Below are 22,024 nucleotides of genomic sequence, written 5' to 3'. Positions count from 1 at the left end.
CACTTTATTAGGGATTTAAAAGTAAATTATATATGCCAATTAGGGATAAGCCTATATTACTGTGACAAACACCAGAAGTGACAATGCACCATCAAAGTAATTAAAACAAGAAATGTCAAATTTTTCAGTTCTACTTTTTATTGGTTCTTAATCTTCACAAGGTGATCTTCACAAGATAAAAAAAACATTTTTATTTCTTCAATGGTTGCAAAAGTAAGAACATGCACTTTTTTTACTTCTGTAATTTTCTTCAGGGCTGTAACATTGATACACAACATAAAAAATATGAAACAACTTTAAAATGCACATCAGAGAGATGCACTCATGTAGAGCAAAAATCTTATATATGTCAATCATACCAGAGGAGATGATATAATGTACGATGTTCTAGCGATGCAGTCATATTTAATTTGCAAGCACTATCATAGATATACCTAGATAGAAAAATAAGACAAAGTTACTCGTGTGAGAAATAGAACAACAATAACAAAGAAAAATGTATTACAAGTTATTGTGAAAGACATTTTGTAACATCATACCTCAAGCCTACCATTCCAAAAGAAAAACATACTGTACCCCACAAATCATGTTCTCCTTTTGTGGTAATTGGCATGTAACATTAATCATAAGTAATGCACTGAATATGAGCCATATTCATACACAGTGGGGGTCATAACACAAAGTTAGATAACTCATAGTGATCAATGTCAGTAATTCTGGCAGCCATTCACAAACAGTGGCAACTCACATAAATGGTGATGCCCAAGTTGGTCAAAGCAAAACATATGAGGATATCATGTCAATTACTCCAGACATTACATTAGTCTATAGAATTATACAAATGGGTATGTATAATTTTCATCTTCCAAAATAACATAAAGATCCATCCCTCATGGATTTATGACCAATGATGAGGTTCTCTGTATGATTCATACCCTGTCCAGTCCCTGTATTCCAGACTAACGATCCACATGGATGTCAGGGTGGTGGGTGACAAGGTGATAATGCTCACTATGCCCTCCCTTATGTCTCAATGGGATGGCAGCATTAATGAAGATGTGGGATCTTTTGATTGTGGGTTATGGGTGGGATTATATTGAGATTAGATACGTGCTATCCCCTGTGTGTCCTCAGCATTTGTCGCCCTCAAACCTTATGTCATCGTCAAAAGTGGCATCTAAGGGGCTGATTCTAACCCCGGCGGTCTTCGACCGCCGGGGCGAGGGTCGGCGGGAGCACCGCCGACAGGCCGGCGGTGCCCCGCAGGGCATTCTGACCGCGGCGCTTTGGCCGCGGTCAGAAAGGGTAAACCGGTGGTCTCCCGCCGGTTTACCGCTGCCCTCAGAATCCCCCATGGCGGCGCAGCTTGCTGCGCCGCCATGGGGGATTCTGACCCCCCCCTACCGCCATCCTGTTCATGGCGGGAAAGCCAGGATGGCGGTAGGGGGGGTCGCGGGGCCCCTGGGGGCCCCTGCCGTGCCCATGCCAATGGCATGGGCACGGCAGGGGCCCCCGTAAGAGGGCCCCGCAAGGTATTTCAGTGTCTGCCTTGCAGACACTGAAATACGCGACGGGTGCTACTGCACCCGTCGCACCTTCCCACTCCGCCGGCTCGATTACGAGCCGGCATCCTCGTGGGAAGGTAGTTTTTCCCTGGGCTGGCGGGCGGTCTTTTGGAGACCGCCCGCCAGCCCAGGGAAAAACTCATAATACCCTCCGCGGTCTTCTGACCGCGGAGCGGTATTATGGGGGCGGAATTCTGGCGGGCGGCCTCCGCCGCCCGCCAGAATTAGAATCACCCCCTAAGTCTTTCTGGAGACACGGGTAGACGATAGAATACAAAAAGAAGAGGTTCCCTCGGATAAAGAATAACTATTTTGCTTTCTTGCCAAGAAACAATTGCTATCGTGTGTATCCAATAAACAGTTGTTTAATCACTTTTGTAGCAATAAAAATGTATGCACTCATATGGAAGTAGGTGCTCCAGAAAATGGAGCAGTGGTGGTGTTTTGTGACAAAGGTGAGCCAAAGTGCACTAGTTTTGAAATGGACAGCGGTGACTGAATGTAAACTCAATTTGTAAAACCCAGGCTTTAGTTGAAGTTCCGATTGCCAAACTAAATATTATATTTTTTCAGTCAATATCTAAGTCTGTCATATGTTCCACAAGAGATTCCGAATGGGTTCCTCATCAAAATACACTCAAGTAGCAGCCTACAAAAGTCAAAGGATATGTAATTACTATAGCTGTTTATTGGATACACATCCAAAAAACTCTTACCTTATTGTCAGCCGGGCAGGCTGGTCAGATGCACCTGATGGTTCATTTGGATCACCTGAGATTGCATCGTCCTTCACAGTAATGTTAAAGACCAGGGGTTCAAAAGCAGTAATGCGACCTCCCGCTAATTTCTACACTGATTTATGATTTGGAGCATCAGTCGAGTATCAGTCTTCTGTCTGACAGTAGACTGTACAGAAAAGGTGCAGTTACAATTTCTTTGATGCTTAAATAAGCTCTGATTATTCACAATAAAAACCATAACATTTTTAAAATTGAAAATATCAAATCCAACTGTTGAACATCCCTTCGAATATATGTGCACAATTAATATTACAGATTAACCTCTCATTCACACACATTTTTACAATGTTTACCATTTTAAGAATGAGCATGAATACCTTTATTCGTTTAGCCTTGCATATGTACTGTGTCCATTTTCCAGACTTCCTGAAATAGACAGATATTGTAATTGCTAACATACTCAAGCGTCAATTAATCAAAACACTTAGGGGTATATGTATGAGATGTTGGTGCGCTGCCCTGCATCAAAGTGAAAGGACAGGAATGTACAGCATTTAAGCAATACAGTGCATTCTTGTTCTTTCCCCTGCTCTGACTCCATTTTGGCAGAAAGTGGCGCAACGGGGGCCTCATAAATTTGGGCATGCCACAGCAACGCCTATTGCATTTTGACGCAGCCCCAGATTTACACTTTTTTGAAAACCTGAGGCTGCACCAAAATCTAACGCCACCCCAGGGGTGGAGTTAGCAGGGCGAAACAAGGAGGTATACTTTTATGCCTCCTCATTTTTTGCTTTTTCCATGTGTGCTGCATTCTGCAACACACATAGAAAGAGCAAAATGCCAGAAAGTATTGTTTATGTGCAGGAAGGTTTCAAAATGATGCTTTGGTACTTTTGTGTGTGCTGATTTCTGCAGCACACACATAAGTGCCAAATCACTATTTGTTATTGTTTATGTGCAGGAAGGGACACCTTCCCACATATAAACAATCACACCCCTCAACGCAGACATCAATGCCTGCGTTGGCGCTGGCAGCTAAATTTAGGGCCAGTGAAGGGGACAACACAAGGGTGCACCATATTCACTTAAACATAGTGCATCCACGCATTGTGAAAATGATGGAGCGCGGTGCTGCCAATTTTGGCACAGTGTCACACTCCATCATTTTCCCATGAATATGGGCCTTAGTACCTCAGAATGAAGAATATAAAAAAGTGATGGACAAAATGCATGAATTCTGCTGAACTATTGGTAATAGCTCAGGGGTGCATCCCAGTCTATTGTTTTTTCCCACCTTGTAACCTGAAATTAGACACAGCCATATACAATTCATGTTAATCCTGTTCCAATAGAAACAGTCCAGACCGAACTGCCAAGCGAAGTCTTTTCTGAACCAGAACATGAGCAACCCCATAACATTATTGGCCTATTTGAGCCTCTTCTGCTGATTTTAGCTTGGTACCAATGAAACAGTCATCAAGGGACCCACATTTCTGGATACTCATCACACCCGGGGCATTATTTTGAAGAATACAAAAAGTGATGGCTGTAATGCTTGAATTATTCTCAGCCATGGATAATTACTCTTGGCCCTACCTAACACACCGTTGTTTGTCCAGAAGGCCAACATATCCTGTAGAAATGTTTGTCTGAATTGTCAGTCTGGGTACCCTAATTAATTAAACTAGTCAAAGTGATTGTCCACCAGGATGTAATCTCACCAACCTTGCTCAGTGCAGAAACTGTCCAAGTTTATAAAAAGTGATGTTCCTGTTAACTAAAAAAACAGGTTTTTCACAGTATTCCACAAGAAAGATGTTGGGCTGCCCTGGACAATCTTGGTAATTCAGCTGTACCAATGGTGTTGTGGCTAGGCTCAACAAGTGGTTAATGCTGCCTCTCTATTAGGAGGATTTATGGTGCCACAAATAGTATTTGTAGATGGTACCTTACTTGTTTCCTGTACCCTGATAGTAATTCAGAATTTTGTGAATATAAATTGGATTTGTATGAATTATTGTAGAACAAAGCTGATGACTGATACAAGTAATTTCACTACAATATAATTTTGTAAAATATTTGTGTGAAAGGTGGCACAGATTTTGATTATGTGGGCATCAGATTTAGCTATAATAATAAGTGAGATAGTCAAACTCAAAAGAGTAATTTCATTTGTATGTAGAGTGCAGGTACTGTAGCTCTCCTTGCTTTAATGTTGATGGGGTGGTATTTTTGTCATCTGCAATGTCTATTTATAAGGATATGGGGGTTTCATTGCCTTGCTATGGGTGTAAGATGCAGAATCCTGTTTTGAAAACCGATGGTCTGCACATTTTATTTTGGTATATTACTTGTTGCCAATCTAATCAAGTAATGGACAACTTGTCTTGGATGAGCTGGATGCTGCCCCTTTTCAGTTTTGCTCAGTGAGACTGAAAGTAACTTCCTGTTATCTGTCAATTGTATAAAAATATCTCAAGGAACATTTTTACTCATCTGGTTCTGGATTACTGATGTCAGGCAAAGTTTAAATTTGTCAAAGCTTTGCTTTTTCATGGATGGCACAATGGGTGGATGCTGGGCCTGGCCCTCTGTGCAGGTTCACCACGAAACCTTCTGCTGATTCTTTTTAGTTTTGGTTTGGTTTGCTCTAGGACTCTGTGCACTTCACCATTGCTAGCCAGTGCTAAAGTACTTGTGCTCCCCCCTTTAATTATGGTAAAATTGTCTTAGAGTAGATTGGCATATTTGTTTTACTTATCAGTCTCTCTTAGATGGGTACACAATGTTCCTAGGGCCCATAAATGAAATACTACTAGTGAGCCTGTAGCACTTATTGTGCCACCCACTTACATAGCCCCTTAAACAATGTCCCAGGTCTGCCATTACAACTGGAATGCAAATGTAAGTTGACAATATAACTCCCTTGCTAAACCTTAGCTTCCTCCTTTTATTGTATATGTCACCCTGAAGTATGCTCAAGGTAGCCCATAGGTCAGGGTGCATTGTAATTAAAAGGTTGGGCATACACTTTAAGTTTTACATGTCCTTTTGAAGTTTTTCCTTTAAAGGTTTTAAAGTTTCCAGTGCATTTTTCACTACTCTGAAGCCTGTCTCTCCCATAGGGAAACACTGGGTAGCCTTATTACATCTAAGTGCTAACTTTTGATTGGAAACAGGTAAACATATCATGTTTGGTGTCTGAGAAATTGTAACTAAAATCCTCGTTAAAGGTAAAGTCAGATTTTAAGATACAATTTTGAAAATGTCACTTTTAGAAAATAGGATTTTTCTTGCCCCAACTACTTGCTCCCATGATTGAGATGCTGCTCTCTGTCCTCAACTTTTCTTTTTTTTTAATTCATGAAATATGACACTGTTTTTATTTCTGCATGGTGCTTTAAGAGGCGTGATTGTCTAACTGAAGTATTTTCTGCCTGAAGATGGTTCCTAGGTCACATGACTGGGTGTAGTTGACAGCTGAACTTTGTTTATTCCTCACAAACTGTCACACAGTGGAGGGATTAGGTGTGCCTGAATGGGCCCTCAGCTGGCAGGATGGGGGTGGAGCTGTGTGCAGCCCCATTTGCCTCGCCACAGAGGATGGGTCACCTGTGCATTGTTCATATAGACAACCAGGAGCCAGAGTAGGGGAAGCCGAACACTTTGAACACCTCAAAGGGAATTCTCTAGAAATTCAAAGAAGGCATGAAGAATCAAAATAGGACCCTCCGCCCCAGATTTTGTTCACTTTCTGGTGCTTTGAAAGGGCTCTCTGAGGAATGCATACTGCTGTGACCTGCTGTGCCCTCTACAAGACTGCTTTGTTGCACCCCTAGGGAACGTTTTGCTGCCTAGAGCCTTCTTTGAACCATCAGAGGCCTGCCCTTGTCCTTGAACCAAAATGCTCATCTATTCGCTCATCTGTTCGCCCAAGGTGTATTGCCAGTCAGCCTGGCATTGCGGCACCTCCACTACATTCTTCTCAGCAGCAGTAAATCTTGTTCAGCGGTCCTTTGGCAAAGTGGTATCTAGCCTTGTGGATCTCTCGTAGTCTACATCCCTAAGCATCGTCACGCTGGCTATTTCTGACCAAAAAAGAGACAAAAGGCCTGATTTGGAAATTGGCCCATGCAGTACTCCATCACAATGGTGACAGATATCCAACCTGCTAGTATATAAATCAGGCCGTAACTCTGGTTCTGCTGACTGGATTTTTATAATGTTGGTGTCAAATAATTTAATAGAATGTACTTTATTTTTCAAAATAAGTGGGGATTTTTTCTTATGTTGTTTTCACACTTTATTACTGTTTGTGTGCTGAATAAATACTTTACACATTGCCTCTAAGTTAACCCTGCCTTCTTTTGTGCCATTCTACCAGACAGTTAAGCATTTTTGTTCAGTGATTTTTGTTGTTCACCCTGCCAGGTACTGTGGCTATTGCTGGAGCAGGATTAACACCACACTCAACCAACAACCCATTTTCTTATAGTGGAGCATGGGCATTCCTACGCATCCACCCATGGGCTTTTGTGCATTTCTAGATTTGCTAAAGATAGAACACCCGTGAATGCATCATAATGCTAAGCCTTCCTCAGCAAGGTGTAACGAAGAGAAATATCTTCATTTTATCTTGTTGCTTCATCTTTCTATGGATAATGCACTTTGCATCACACGTAGAAAGAGGAAAATGCCTCTAAAGATTGGTGTCCCTTCCTACACAAAAACAATTCTGTCCAGAAAGAAGGCACGCTGCACGGGGCCCTGCCTTGGCGCTTGACAGCACAGGGTGCACCATCTCAAGAAGAGAGCAGAATTGCTCTGTACTTTTGTAAATATGGAGCATGTTTGCTCTCTCCCTGACACATGACACAGCACAGCAATCTTGCTTACTGCCCTGCAATGCATTAAAAATGAGTAAATATGCCCCCAGGAAACTTAATTATGTAATTTATTGTTTTTATTGATTTCATATTACCAGCAGGCAGACTGCTTTTTCAAGTGGTTATGGGTTGTTTTATATGTTATTAATACTTCTGTTTATATTTGCACATGTTTTATGGCTTATGAATTATTCGGAATAAACACTTATGAATTGAAATGTGATGTTAGATAAATATTCAGAACAGGCCCATAATGTCACCCATGACTCAGGGCCAATAGAGAAAAGTGCTTCACTGCTGTGAGGACCATTGAAGGTTATCTTGTAGAATTATTGGCTTGCATAATGTTTAGTAATTCCACATTTGCAGTTCTGTATATGTGTGTTTGGGCATGTGATCGAAAAGCTACAGCTTTGCTGAGTACCCAGGAAAGCCATGGTAAAGCATTTACATAACATACAAAATCGAAAGAATCTCTTTCACATATTCACATTAGAAATGGCAGCCTCTGTTGCATCTTTCTTCATATACTAATTCTACACTACCCTACTTGCTGTATGTCTCTTTAATTGCTTACGTTTGTTATATATTGTGTTATTCCAATACAGTGCAGAAATGAAGGACGTCACTTCTATGAATGAAATGCTTTAACCAGAACTTGTTATCTTGGAGCACACTGAGCTTACATGTTTTAATTATATGTGGAATATCCATTGTGGGAAAGTGTCCATTGAAACACAATCAGCTTGATGTATAACAGAAGTAGTAGCAATTAAAGAGACATACACCAAGTAGGGTGTTGGTTACCACAAAAACAATCAGAGATACAACAGCCCTTTTTTTAATCATTATTGTTGTGATCTTACCCAATAGAAATGAATGGTATGGCATTTTAACTGATCACATAATGTGGTGTGTGCTATGAGCATTGAAAAGGGCAATTTTTTGCCGAAACGCGTTTGCTGCTGTAATCTGGTGGAATAAATTGGATGTTATGGTACTTGTTGAGTGCTCCGCTTTCTTGTGGTAAATTGCTTTGATATTTTTTAAATGCATGTAAATCCTATGCCCTTTAAAAAAACAATAGAAATACGTTGAAAACCAAACTTTATACACCAATTTGATACATGTTTCTTGAAACTAGTGCTCCATTATCATCTCTGGAATGAGTAAACCTTGCATGATACACCATGAAAGCACTGGAGTGGCTCATGAAAGCCATTTCAGAATATGACTTTTTAGTCAATTTATTTGTAAACTGTGCAGTACAATATTGCATTTTACTCAATAATTTCAGACATTTTGCATTGCAGAATCCATCGGGAACTCCCTCAAGGTACTGAAACTTACTCATGTCACTTACTTGTGCTTTCCTTTTTGATGTGAGTAGTTATGTCCAGCCATATACATAGTTTTCCAGCTGCCAGTGAAGAGGGATTTTCAAATGTTAAGGTCCCACCGTTCATAAGTGTAAAAGCCTTGTAATTTCATTGGTTTTAACTTGTAATTAGGCAGAGTAATATGGCATTTATAAACTGGATTAAACAGCGCAGTTCGAATTTGAAGCAGAATTTGATCCAAAAATATTCAGCAGATAATTTAAAGAGAAGTATAGGGAATTAAGATGTCATTTTACAGACATCTCTAGCATGATTTTGTCACTAAACTGGCAGTATCAACCCAGAAAAAACACTACCCCCAGATGACAATTTTTGATTTGGTAAAGTTGTGCAAAGACACATCATATTAATACATTTCTATATTAATGCTCTGGAAATCAAGAAAAATGCTCAGTTCTATGTGATCTTCAGATTGCAACTTTTAATGTGTTGCAGATGAAACTAAATTTCTGAACAGTTGATCTGACTTGTCCTATGATCTTCTTCAGGGCACATTTTACTTCTCTGTTTCTGAGACTATAAATGATGGGGTTCAACATTGGAATAACGTTTGCATACAACACTGCCAGCACTTTGTCTTTCTCCAGGGAATCTTTGGAGGCAGGACCAATGTAGGTACATATCATAAGGCCACAGAATAAACAAACAATTATAAGATGGGAAGAACACGTGGAGAAGGCTCGCGCCCTTCCTTCGTGGGAATGTATTTTGAGGATGGCGGATATTATATAAACGTATGAAGTGCAAATCAACATGAATGGGAAGAACCCACACACCATTGTCACCAGAAAGATGACAATTTCAAGAGTGTGGGTGCTGCTACATGAGATCTGCATGAGTGGCTTCACATCACACATTAGGTGGTTGATAACATTGGAGCCACAGAAATAGAGCCCAGATACCAGAGCAGTAAGCGGTATGACATTCAAGAAGCCAGCAGTCCATGATACTCCTGAGAGTAGGATACAGAGCTTTTTAGTCATGATGATGGTGTAATGCAAGGGCTTGCAGATTGCCACATAGCGGTCAAATGCCATGAACGCAAGAGTAGTATATTCTGCTATTGCAATTATGCCAAAGAAATATTGCTGTGCCATGCATCCTGTAAATGAGATAGCTTTATGCTGTGATCCATGTATGTCCAACAGTTTAGGAAGAGTAACAGAAGTGTAGCACACATCTATGATGGACAGGTTGCAGAGGAAGGTATACATGGGAGTATGCAGGTGAGAATCACAGCATACCAATATGATAATTGAAGCATTTCCGAATAGAGTTGTCAGATAGATAAGTAAAAAAATAATGGAAAGAGCAAATTGCAATTTGGGATTATCGGACAGACCCAAAATTATAAATTCTGTAACTGTTGTCCTGTTCATTCTTTAGATATTTCCAGCAAATATTAATCTGTTGGAAAAAAAAAATTGGATTAAGTCAAAACTATCAATAGTGCAAGTACGATATTATATTAACCAAGTTTACACAAATTGCTTCAGGGTGATTACTTCTTGAATGGATGATCAGTACCATTTCTTCCAGCTGCAAACAAAATAATCAAGTGATTGCACAGAAGAGATTGCATACAGTTTTGTTCAAGTAATTCAAATAGTTTCTTTACTGTATCATTACGCATTTTCTTCTTTTTAGTCACGGAGTTGAATTCAAAAATACATTCAATAATGTTAACAATAAATCATATTGCAATGCATGGCAAGATATAGATAGAGATATAATGAGTTTGTCACAGCAAACCCAGAATATACTAATGTAATACCAGAGAATGTCACTCCTGGCACTGGCTGGACTGCACTTGATGCTATTCTGAACCAACGTCTCTGAGGTCTTACCCATTCCCTCACTTTCCCCAGGGCTCCTAACTGAGATACTAATCTGTGTCTTGGTTGGAACAGGTAGATGACTTGGATTGTCCTTTGTAGCCCTGTCACATTTTTTTTTAAAAGACTGACAAATAGTTTATCTTTGAATCAACATTTTGGAACACGATTGATGAGTTACATGTGTGAAAAATAAATATTGGAATAAACTTCTCTCTGTTTTCTTAATTCTGGCTCTAGCAGCTTTTCAAATCGAACAAAATGTGATTTTATCAAAGGTTCTCACAATACAGGGCTTCAAGCAAAGTTCCTGTCCTACATTGCATGAATGGGAGAAAGTTGAAAAATTTCACATCTCCTAAGATATGGCTCTCTTCACCTCTCTCCTTACGCTGGTGCACTTAGGTTGTCTGGAGCCAACACAGGTACTCTTGCATCATAGTGCAAGGGTGCCTGCATTATGGGCATTATTGTTTCTGTGCAGGAAGTGATACCTCTTTGGAGAAATAGACATATGTCTTCTCTTTCACCACTCAGAGGCAGGCATACCCATTTCATGCAACCACAGCTTTAGAAACCTTAGCCAATCTGGAATTGCATAAATTCCATAGGTGAATGCACCGGAACATCCATGCTCCACCCATGATACACCTGCCACTAATAAATGTAAGGCAAAGCAGCAGAAGTCACTGCATGGGGTTATAATTCTTTACAAACCCTTGTGAGGCCACAAGCGTCCAGGCCTTGCATGGCTGAATAAATCCCAGATAAGACTATGGCCCTCATTATGATCCTGGCGGACAGCGGTATTATGGAGAAAAGTACTGCCAACGGGCTGGCGGTACTTCTCCGCACAATATGACATTGGCAGTAAACACTATCAGTGATAGGGAATGTCTTCCCTGTCACTGATGGGGGTCTTCCCCGCCCCCTCACCCTCCCCTGATGTCCCCATCCCCCTCCCTCACCAGACCCTCTCCCCAACATACACGCACCTTCACTCACCATCACACACACACTCATACACACACTAATTCCCACATGCACCCACGTATGTATTCATCCATTCACACACACATCCAAACACACTGACATACTAACAAGCACACACACATTCATACAACACAACATACACATACTCCCACATCCACACATGTACACACATACCACATGCAATGCACACCTGCATTCACGAACAAACAAACATACAAACACAACATCCCCCACCCCTCCCCTGTCGGAGCACCCGAATTACCTGATTGCAGGGGGTCCTCCGCCAGGAGCGGGATGGGGCGCTGCAGAACACTGTTACGGTCTGCAGTGGTCTACTGGTGTGGCACTGCTGCTGGGGTCCAGTGTTAAAAGCCCAGTGACACTTTAACGCCTGCTCTGAGCAGACGTTAAAAATTTGGCACTGTGAAGGCACAGAATGGCGCGGGGAAATCTTGCACCTATAATGTGGTGCAAGGCTTTACAAACAGAAGCAAATGTGGTGCACTGTAGGGGACTGCTTGGCGACACTGCTACATCAAAAAAAAAGACATATTTTTTAAACATTACCAAGTGATGTGTTGTGTTTCCATGGCAATTCTATTTATTATCATGTTCATGTAAATTGTTGCGATGGGATTTTCTGCATGTTTGTTGCTGTATCCCATGCTCGGCCCTAACAGCCTCCTGCGCTTAGTGCAGTGTAACAGATCAGTTATTATTGTATTTATATAGCACTTACTACCCCTGACGAGGCATTGAAACACTTCACTCTCAGCTGGTCTTTGACTCGCCACTTCCAGGCACTAAATAAGTGTCACCTGTACGGCTAGGAAGCTGGAATGCGCAAGGATGTATGGATCAAGTGTAAATTAACAACAGGGTATGAACCAAGAACCACCCTAAAGTCACAATAAGTTTACAAACAATCACTTACTTGTAGAGATTAATTTTAACCTGCTCAGCAGAAGTTTACGGATAAATTGTTAGTAATATGCAGGTTTACAGGAGAAAGGGAGACATGATTCAGATGCAAACAAGAATGAGAAGCATTGGTTTAAGGAGATAAGCCTTATTCAGAAAAAAAATCAATTGCTCAGTGATGGATCAATGAGGCAGTGACTAAGCGGTACATGTCTGCAGGAAACGTCTGTGAGTGTGTGTCAGCACTGGTGAGGATGCATTCACCTATCTGGACTTTATATTGCCTGTAGGTCCTTTGGGATGTGGTCCCTAGGGTTCCTTATGCATACCTGCAGTGAGTCACCACAGGTGCAAAGATATTGCAATTAGAGGGTTTATTCTGTTTAGTGTGCAGTGTCCCTTCTGCCATGAAAACCATGAGAAGTACAAACAAAGCATTGGTGTTGCTAGGTAACAAGTAAATGAAATGACTATATGTTGCTATCTGTTTCAATCTTATCAATTATAGTTGTCCCTAAAATATAACAAACGTACAATGTGATATTGTTCAAGACATTTTAGGGGTCATTCTGACCCTGGCGGTCAGTGTTAATGCGGCGGCCAACCCGCCAACAGTCTGGCGGTCAAAAAAATGGAATTCCAACCCTGGTGGGAACCGCCAACACAGCCCGCCACTTTAACACTCCGACCGCCACGGCGGGACAAACAAACAGCGCGGCGGTCACCGCCAACAGGCAGACGGCAGACAATGTACCGCCCACCCTATCACGACTCACCAATCCGCCACCTTTTCCGGGGCGGGAGCCCCGCCGATAAAAACACGGTGGAAACAGACTTTTCAAACGGAAAACGCTCACCTTTACACACTCCACGCGGAATCGGGACAGCATGGAACCGGAACTCCACATCCTCCCAGCCATTGTCTTCCTGCTCCTCTACCAGGAGCACGAACGCCGGCGCAGACGACAACGGTGAGTACTGCACCTACGACACAGGGGAGGGGGAGGAGGAAAGGTTACGGGCACACACATACGCGATACACCCACCCCCCCACACCCCCACCCAAATACCTACACACCAATGCAGAGTAACAAGTCAGAGTGACACCCCCCAAACCCCACGGAATAATGCAAAGACAAAAGGAAATGATCATTAAAATTGAAGTATATTATAGGAAATTTTAAGTAATGTGAAGTATGAAATATATCAATAAAATAAATAACATCAGTAACAATATATACATGGGGCAAAAGTCCGGCACAGTTTGGCAACCTTCTATTGTTCGTGGGCCAAAGTGCATTAACACATGGGCAAAGCCCACACACGAGACCGAGTCCATTGGAGAGAACACTGCTGGGGCATCACAAAAAAAAACTACAGGCACCTCAGGGGGAAGGGAAGATGGGGCACCTCAGCCACATGAGTCCACGACGCCAGATCCACGAGGGGCCTCCATGGCCACTGTTCAATCCTGGGGAATGCAAAGCCACAGTCTCACAAGTCTCTACAGTGGGTGGATTGCCCACTGTACCATCCTGGGGAGTGCAAAGCCACAGTCTCACAAGTCTCTACACTGGGTGGATTGCCCACTGTACCATCCTGGGGAGTGCAAAGCCACAGTCTCACAAGTCCAGACAGTGGGTGGATTGCCCACTGGACCATCCTGGGGAGTGCAAAGCCACAGTCCATCAAGTGGATTACAGACTCCACTGGTCATGGAGGAGGCATGGTGGCCAGAGTGCCTCGTGAAGCCCTGCCCGACACAGATCCGGGCCTGCCAATGGGCCAGCGGTGCTTGACAGGAAGGGCCCAGCGGAGCGGTGCTTGAGATGAAGGGCCCAGCGGAGCGGTGCTTGACAGGAAGGGCCCGGCGGAGCGGTTCAGAGACGGCGGTGCCCAGCGGAGCGGTGCTTGACAGGAAGGGCCCAGCGGAGCGGTGCTTGTGATGAAGGGCCCAGCGGAGCGGTGCTTGACAGGAAGGGCCCAGCAGAGCGGTGCTTGACAGGAAGGGCCCAGCGGAGCGGTGCTTGAGATAAAGGGCCCAGCGGAGCGGTGCTTGACAGGAAGGGCCCAGCGGAGCGGTTCAGAGACGGCGCTGCCCAGCGGAGCGGTGCTTGAGATGAAGGGCCCAGCGGAGCGGTGCTTGAGATGAAGGGCCCAGCGGAGCGGTGCTTGAGAGGAAGGGCCCAGCGGAGCGGTGCTTGAGATGAAGGGCCCAGCGGAGCGGTGCTTGAGATGAAGGGCCCAGCGGAGCGGTGCTTGAGATGAAGGGCCCAGCGGAGCGGTGCTTGAGATGAAGGGCCCAGCGGAGCGGTGCTTGAGATGAAGAGCCCAGCGGAGCGGTGCTTGAGATGAAGGGCCCAGCGGAGCGGTGCTTGAGATGAAGGGCCCTGTTCAGCGGTGCTTGTCTTGGCGGGGCCCTGTTCAGCGGTGCTTCTCACGGCGGGCCCTGTTCAGCGGTGCTTGTCTTGGCGGGCCCTGTTCAGCGGTGCTTCTCACGGCAGGCCCTGTTCAGCGGTGCCTGTCTTGGCGGGGCCCTGTTCAGCGGTGCTTGTCTTGGCGGGGCCCTGTTCAGCGGTGCTTGTCTTGGCGGGGCCCTGTTCAGTGGTGCTTCTCACGGCGGGCCCTGTTCAGCAGTGCTTGTCTTGGCGGGGCCCTGTTCAGCGGTGCCTGTCTTGGCGGGGCCCTGTTCAGCGGTGCTTCTCACAGCGGGCCCTGTTCAGCGGTGCCTGTCTTGGCGGGGCCCTGTTCAGCGGTGCTTCTCACGGTGGGCCCTGTTCAGCGGTGCCTGTCTTGGCAGGGCCCTGTTCAGCGGTGCTTGTCTTGGCGGGGCCCTGTTCAGCGGTGCTTGTCTTGGCGGGGCCCTGTTCAGCGGTGCTTCTCACGGCGGGCCCTGTTCAGCTGTGCTTGTCTTGGCGGGGCCCTGTTCAGCGGTGCCTGTCTTGGCGGGGCCCTGTTCAGCGGTGCTTCTCACGGCGGGCCCTGTTCAGCGGTGCCTGTCTTGGCGGGGCCCTGTTCAGCGGTACTTGTCTTAGCGGGGCCCTGTTCAGCGGTGCTTGTCTTGGCGGGGCCCTGTTCAGCGGTGCTTCCCACGGCGGGCCCTGTTCAGCGGTGCTTGTCTTGGCGGGCCCTGTTCAGCGGTGCTTCTCACGGCGGGCCCTGTTCAGCGGTGCCTGTCTTGGCGGGGCCCTGTTCAGCGGTGCTTGCCTTAGCGGGGCCCTGTTCAGCGGTGCTTCTCACGGCGGGGCCCTGTTCAGCGGTGCTTCTCACGGCGGGCCCTGTTCAGCGGTGCTTCTCACGGCGGGCCCTGTTCAGCGGTGCTTGTCTTGGCGGGGCCCTGTTCAGCGGTGCTTCTCACGGCAGGGCCCTGTTCAGCGGTGCTTCTCGCGGCGGGCCCTGTTCAGCGGTGCTTCTCACGGCGGGCCCTGTACAGCGGTGCTTGTCTTGGCGGGGCCCTGTTCAGCGGTGCTTCTCACGGCGGGCCCTGTTCAGCGGTGCCTGTCTTGGCGGGGCCCTGTTCAGCGGTGCTTGTCTTGGCGGGGCCCTGTTCAGCGGTGCTTCTCACGGCGGGGCCCTGTTCAGCGGTGCTTCTCACGGCGGGCCCTGTACAGCGGTGCTTGTCTTGGCGGGGCCCTGTTCAGCGGTGCTTCTCACGGCGGGCCCTGTTCAGCGGTGCTTGTCTTGGCGGGCCCTGTTCAGCAGTGCTTGTCTTGGCGGGGCCCTGTTCAGCGGTGCTTCTCACGGCGGGCCCTGTTCAGCGGTGCCTGTCTTGGCGGGGCCCTGTTCAGCGGTGCTTCTCACAGCGGCCCCTGTTCAGCGGTGCATGTCTTGTGTTTCTAGGGAACCACACCTGGCCAATACTTCCCGCTCAGTCACCATCCGACCTTTCGGTTGCGGGGCCCTCCTGTGATGGAGTCCTGGGCCCCTGGGTGTCCTCCAACACACCCGGAATGGGGCTGGTGGGGCCCTCCTGGGCAGGTCGGCTGCTGCCTGACTTGTCCGCCCTGCTGCCCTTGCCCTCCTTCGCAGACTCTCTGGGGCCCTTGCCTCCCTTAGTGGATGTTGCAGGTGACGGGGCAAGGCTACTGTCCTTGGGGCAGCCGTCTCAGGCCTGTCGCGCCGGGCCCTTCCCTTTTTTGGTCCTCTTCCCAGGGGGGGGCTGGCTGTCCCCTTGCTGCTGGCCGATGTTCCTGCCCTAGGAGCTGGTGGACTCCAATAGCCCTGCACTATGGTCTTAGGAGATGCAGGGCTGGTGGTGGCTGAGGTGTTTTTTGAACTCTTACGAGATGGAGGGGGTGGGTCAGTTGTTGGAAAGAGGTCAAGGTTGGAAAGGAAAATCAATTTGGAAAGACAGGGACGGGTAGGTGTAGTGGGTATGGGTGTGGAGGAAGAGGATGTGGTTGTAGGAGAGTCAAGTGTGCTGTCTTTGGGTGCAGGTGCTTGTGACGGAGGCTGTCGTGAGGTGGATGGCTGTTGGGTGGGTGCCTGCCTGCGTTTGTGTGGTTTGGAAGAGGGGGTGACAGACACATTGGGAGAGGACACAGGGGACGTGTACATGGCAGTGGGGGTGGTGACTGCACGTGTGCGGACTGGTCTGGAGGGTGTGCTGGTGATGGACGTACTGGCTGATGGTGGTGGGCATGCAGATGTGAGTGTAGACGTCACAGGGAGGGAGGAGGGAGACGAGGAGGTGGGGGACACAGAGGAGGTAGTGGCTGTTGGCATGTCTGCATCCTGATGTTGCTTGGGTGAATGCTTGTGTGATCTGTGGTGCTTATGTCTGGATGAGCTGCCCTTGGGTGTTGAGGTGTGTGCAGGCTGGTCTGTAGGTGTGGATGGGATAGGCAGAGGAACAGGGGAGTGGGACTGGGTGGAGGGTGTTGGAAGAGGGAGGCTGGAGACAGGGACAATGGCTGCCCTCAGTGCTGAGGCCAGAGCGTTGAACGATCGCTGATGGGTAGCCTGACCCGAATGAAGGCCCTCCAGGTATGCATTGCTCCGATGCACCTCCCTTTCTACACCCTGGATGGCATTCAAAAGGGTAGACTGCCCAACAATGATGGTCCTCAGGAGGTCAATGACCTCCTCACTGAGGGCAGCAGGGGTGACTGGGGCAGGGCCTGAGGTGCCTGGGGCGAAGGAGATGGCCGGCTTCCTGGCCGAGCGGGCACGGGGCAGACGCTGAGGGGCTCCTGGGAGGGCGGAGCTGGTGCGCTGGGTGGCAGCTGTACCTGTTGTAGCGGTGGGCACGGATGTTGCCGCCACCGCAAGGGAGCTCCCTTCCGAGGACGTGTCGGTGTCGCTGACGTCTCCACGGGTCCCCGTTGTGGAGCACCCCTCGCCCTCCGTCTCACTGGTCAACTCGGAGTCGGTTGCATGGCCCTCCGGGCCCATGTGAGATGCAGCTCCCTCATGCGCCGATGCCACTTCTCCTCCGCCTGATGATGCTAATGCACACATGAACAGGAAGACAAAGAAAATGGGGGGGGGAGAAATAAAGACAAGTTGAGTGCATGCATTGGCGACACCGTTGGCGGAGAGGACAGACACAGAAGCCCACTGCACTACGCTGCGCACTTGGGGTACACTACTCAATCACTGGGACATGGCCTATAAGCCTATGGACGACAACTGCCCACATAGATGACACAGGTCCATGACTAGCTTTACTAGGCACCCTACAGAGGTGGGGGGCGGGGGCACAGGGCTATGCCTCACGGAGGGGCCTAGCCTACAGAAATCGCCCTGGCCTAGGGATACCCACAGCCCTCCTCCCCCACCCAGGCACCTCCACTGCACGCAAAGATAGCTGAATGTCCTGGTACTCAACCCCTTGTGTCTGCTGTGATGTCCTCAGGCGCCCATCCAAATCGGGGTAGGCCACCGCCAGGATCCGGGACATCAGGGGGGTCAAGGTACGACTGGCACCCCTCTTAGGTTGGGAGGCCATCCCCAGCAGAGCCTCGGCGGTCTTCCTGCTCCCGCAGCGGATCTCCTCCCACCTCTTGCGGCAGTGGGTGCCCCGTCTGTTGTGGACCCCCAGGGCCCGGACGTCATTGGCGATGGCACGCCAAATCTCGATCTTCTGATGGGCGCTGACCTATGTGACATGTACAGGGGGGGAAAAGAAACATCCTCACTTTTCTGCATGCTCGATGTGAGTGGCCCCCCCTCCCCAACCTTGCCATGTGGCACATGCTCTCATCTGTCATGCGATGCATTCCTCATTCGCTCCCTCCCCTCCATCGTTCATTCACCCCACTCATCCCAGGCATTGGCCACTAAGCATGGTCCCAGTGTACTCACATGTTGGTCTGGAGGACCGTAGAGTAGCGCATACTGGGGGAGGACCCCATCCACGAGCTTCTCCAAGTCTTCTGAACTGAAGGCGGGGGCCCTTTCCCCAGTCGCAGCAGCCATTGTCACTTCCAGACCGAGTTCACACCAGCACTTGCAGTATAGGTCCTCTCCTGTGGATGATCAGGATTTCGAGTGATTAAGCAGATAGAAAATGGCGGTTACGGCCGCGGCAGTGCGTACCGCGGCGGTGCGTACCGCAACCGCCGGCGCACATCGTCATTGGCTCCTGAAACCCATAGGGTTCAATGTTAACCAATGCGGCTTTGCGCTGCGGTCTTCGACCGCCTACCGCCACGGTGTGCCACGCCAGCGCATTGACCTCACATCCCACTGTCGCTCTTCACAGGTCAGGCAGCCGCCATTTCAAGGGCCCACGTGGCTTAATTCCTACTGCGTCACACATGCCTAGGCCTTGCGTCGACACTCATACAAGCCATTCACTGCATAGAGATTCGTGTACTGTGCAAGCTGTGGGAACGTACCTGTGGGTTGATTGACTCTGTGCTCCATGTTGTCCTTCCTAGGCACCGTCCGCTGGGACTTACGAGGAGACGGAGGAATGTTCCCGTGTACAGACCGCTGGTGGACCTGTCGACAATGGAAGAACGACATGTCATACTCACCTACAGACTTAACCGTGCCACTATACAGGAACTGTGTGCCCAGCTGGAGCCAGACCTGATGTCACCCATCCGCCAACCCACAGGGATTCCCCCTCTAGTGCAGGTGCTGTCAGTACTCCATTTTTTGGCTAGTGGATCATTTCAAACAACAGTGGCCATTTCATCTGGGATGTCTCAGCCTATGTTTTCTAAGGTATTGTCCAGAGTGTTGTCTGACCTGATGAAATACATGCGGAGCTACATCATTTTCCCTGAGGTGGGGGATTTGGCTACAGTGAAGGGTGATTTCTATGCCCTTGGACATATTCCCAACATCATTGGTGCCATTGATGGGACCCATGTGGCTTTGGTCCCCCCCAGAGACAGTGAACAGGTGTACAGGAACAGAAAAAGTTATCATTCGATGAATGTCCAGGTGGTCTGTTTGGCTGACCAGTACATCTCCCATGTAAATGCAAAGTTCCCAGGGTCAGTGCATGACGCGTACGTCATGCGAAATAGCAGCATCCCTTATGTGATGGAACAGCTACAGAGACACTGTGTGTGGCTAATTGGTGACTCTGGTTACCCCAACCTGCCGTGGCTATTGACCCCAGTGAGGAATCCCAGGACAAGGGCAGAGGAACGGTACAATGATGCCCATGGGCGTACTAGGAGGGTGATCGAGCGGACCTTCGGCCTCCTGAAGGCCTGGTTTAGGTGCCTGCATATGACAGGTGGATCCCTAATGTACTCACCAAAGAAGGTGTGCCATATCATCGTGGCCTGCTGCATGCTTCACAACCTGGCTTTGCGACGCCAAGTGCCTTTCCTGCAGGAGGATGGTCCAGATGGTGGTGTTGTGGACGCTGTGGAGCCTGCGGAGAGTGAAGAGGAGGAAGACGAAGAGGACGACACAGACAACAGGGACACAGTGATACAGCAGTATTTTCAGTAACACACAGGTAAGACTCAACACCGGCATTTTAAAAATTCTTAAGGACTACTGGGTCTCTACAGTCTGACCTTTCCCCCCAATGTATGGTAACTGAGTTGTGACTTTCCCTTCCAATTTCAGAGATGTGGGCCCCACGGCGTGACCTCTGCTTTGTTTCCCCATGGACTACAGCTGTGTGACAGTGGTATGTTGTCATCACAATGTAACTGGACAATTTTGAACGGTTTTGTCAAATACATTTGTTTAACAAAAAAGGCAGATTCCAGATGAATTTTGTGCAATAAGTGTGTTTATTGAAGTGCAAATATTGTGGAATTGTTCAAAAACGGTGAGGGGTGATGGTGGAGGACTGTCCATGGCAGAGTCCAGACTCTCAGTCTCACAGGTGCATTGTCCATATGCCTGTGGAAGATGGAGCAGGGGCAGTTTAAGGTTGGACAGGGTGAACAAGTGGGACAGTGGGATGACATCCGGGGGTATCCTTGCATGGCAGGGGTCTTGACATCCTACTCTGTCTTCTTACGTGATCTCAGGCCTTTCTTGCGGGGTGGTTCTTCTTCTGTAGGGGGTGGGGTTCGTGTGGCCCGTTGCTGTTGTGTAGGGGCCTCCTGTCCACTAGCGCCGGCGGAGGTGGTCGGCTGTTCTTCCTCCATGCTAGTGACAGGGGCCCTTTGGGGTGCCACTTGGTCCTGCAATGTGGAGACAATCAGGTTGAGTGCCACGACGATTGTACCCATTGCGGAACTGATGTTGCGGAGTTCTTCCCGGAACCCCATGTACAGTTCCTCCTGCAGGGCCTGGATCTCCTGGAACCTGGCCAGGACCGTCGCCATCGTCTCCTGGGAGTGGTGGTACGCTCCCATGATGGTGGCGAGGGCCTCGTGGAGAGTGGGTTCCCTAGGCCTGTCCTCCCTCTGTCGCATAGCAGCCCTCCCAGTTCCCCTTTGTTCCTGGGCCTCTGTCCCCTGGACCGTGTGGCCACTGCCACTGCCCCCAGGTCCCTGGTGTTGTTGGGTGGTGGGTTAACCTGGGTGCCCTGTAGTGGTAGACACACCGCTGCTTGACCTGTCCTAGAAACAGAGGCATGGGCCCGCTGGGTGGGTGCTGTGCTGGTGTTCCCAGAGGGGGGTAGGTCTGCTGTGGCCTGTGGCTGTCTGAGGGGAACCGACTGTCCAGAGGTCCCCGATGGTCCGGGCTGGTCATCTGGTTCCAGGTCGACAGAGCTGCTGTCATCACTGGGGGCCTGTTCTGGGGGTGGGATGGACATTTCTGGACCCTCCTGGGCGGTGTGTTGGCGTTCGGGTCCTGCAGGGGTATAAGAGTATGGTTATTGATTCTGTGTGTGCCATAGCGTGCAATGTGTGGGTGACCTTGTCCCCCAGTGCTGGTATTCCCTTGGGGGAGGTGTTGTGAGGGTGGTTTGTGGGGGGGATGGGTATGTGCAGTGGGCATGCTTAGGTGATGGGTGTCCATGGTTTGTGGTGGCATGCAGGGCTTGGTGTTGGGATGGGTGGGTTGTGCTGGTGAGACATTAGCAAGGAGGATGTGTGATGGGGGTTGGGGGTGAGGGTGGGGGTGTGGGTTGGCATGCTGGTGGGTGGGGGGGATGAAGTAGTTGAGATTAGACTTACCAGAGTCCATTCCTCCGCCTACTCCTGCGAGGCCCTCAGGATGCAGGATGTTCAAGACTTGTTCCTCCCATGCTGTGAATTCTGGTGGAGTAGGTGGGGGTCCGCCGCCAGTCTTCTGCACCGCGATGTT

The 22,024-nt window shown here is 48.3% G+C and overlaps 1 pseudogene; it reads right to left on the bottom strand.

The window, feature by feature from the left end:
- Nucleotides 1–349: 349 nt before the first annotated feature.
- Nucleotides 350–22,024, bottom strand: part of LOC138246758 (hsp90 co-chaperone Cdc37-like) — a 114,100-nt pseudogene continuing 92,425 nt past the window's right edge.

Source organism: Pleurodeles waltl, chromosome 7 (assembly GCF_031143425.1).
Source record: "Pleurodeles waltl isolate 20211129_DDA chromosome 7, aPleWal1.hap1.20221129, whole genome shotgun sequence".
Lineage (NCBI taxonomy): Eukaryota > Metazoa > Chordata > Amphibia > Caudata > Salamandridae > Pleurodeles > Pleurodeles waltl.
This window is presented reverse-complemented; position numbering and strand designations above follow the sequence as displayed.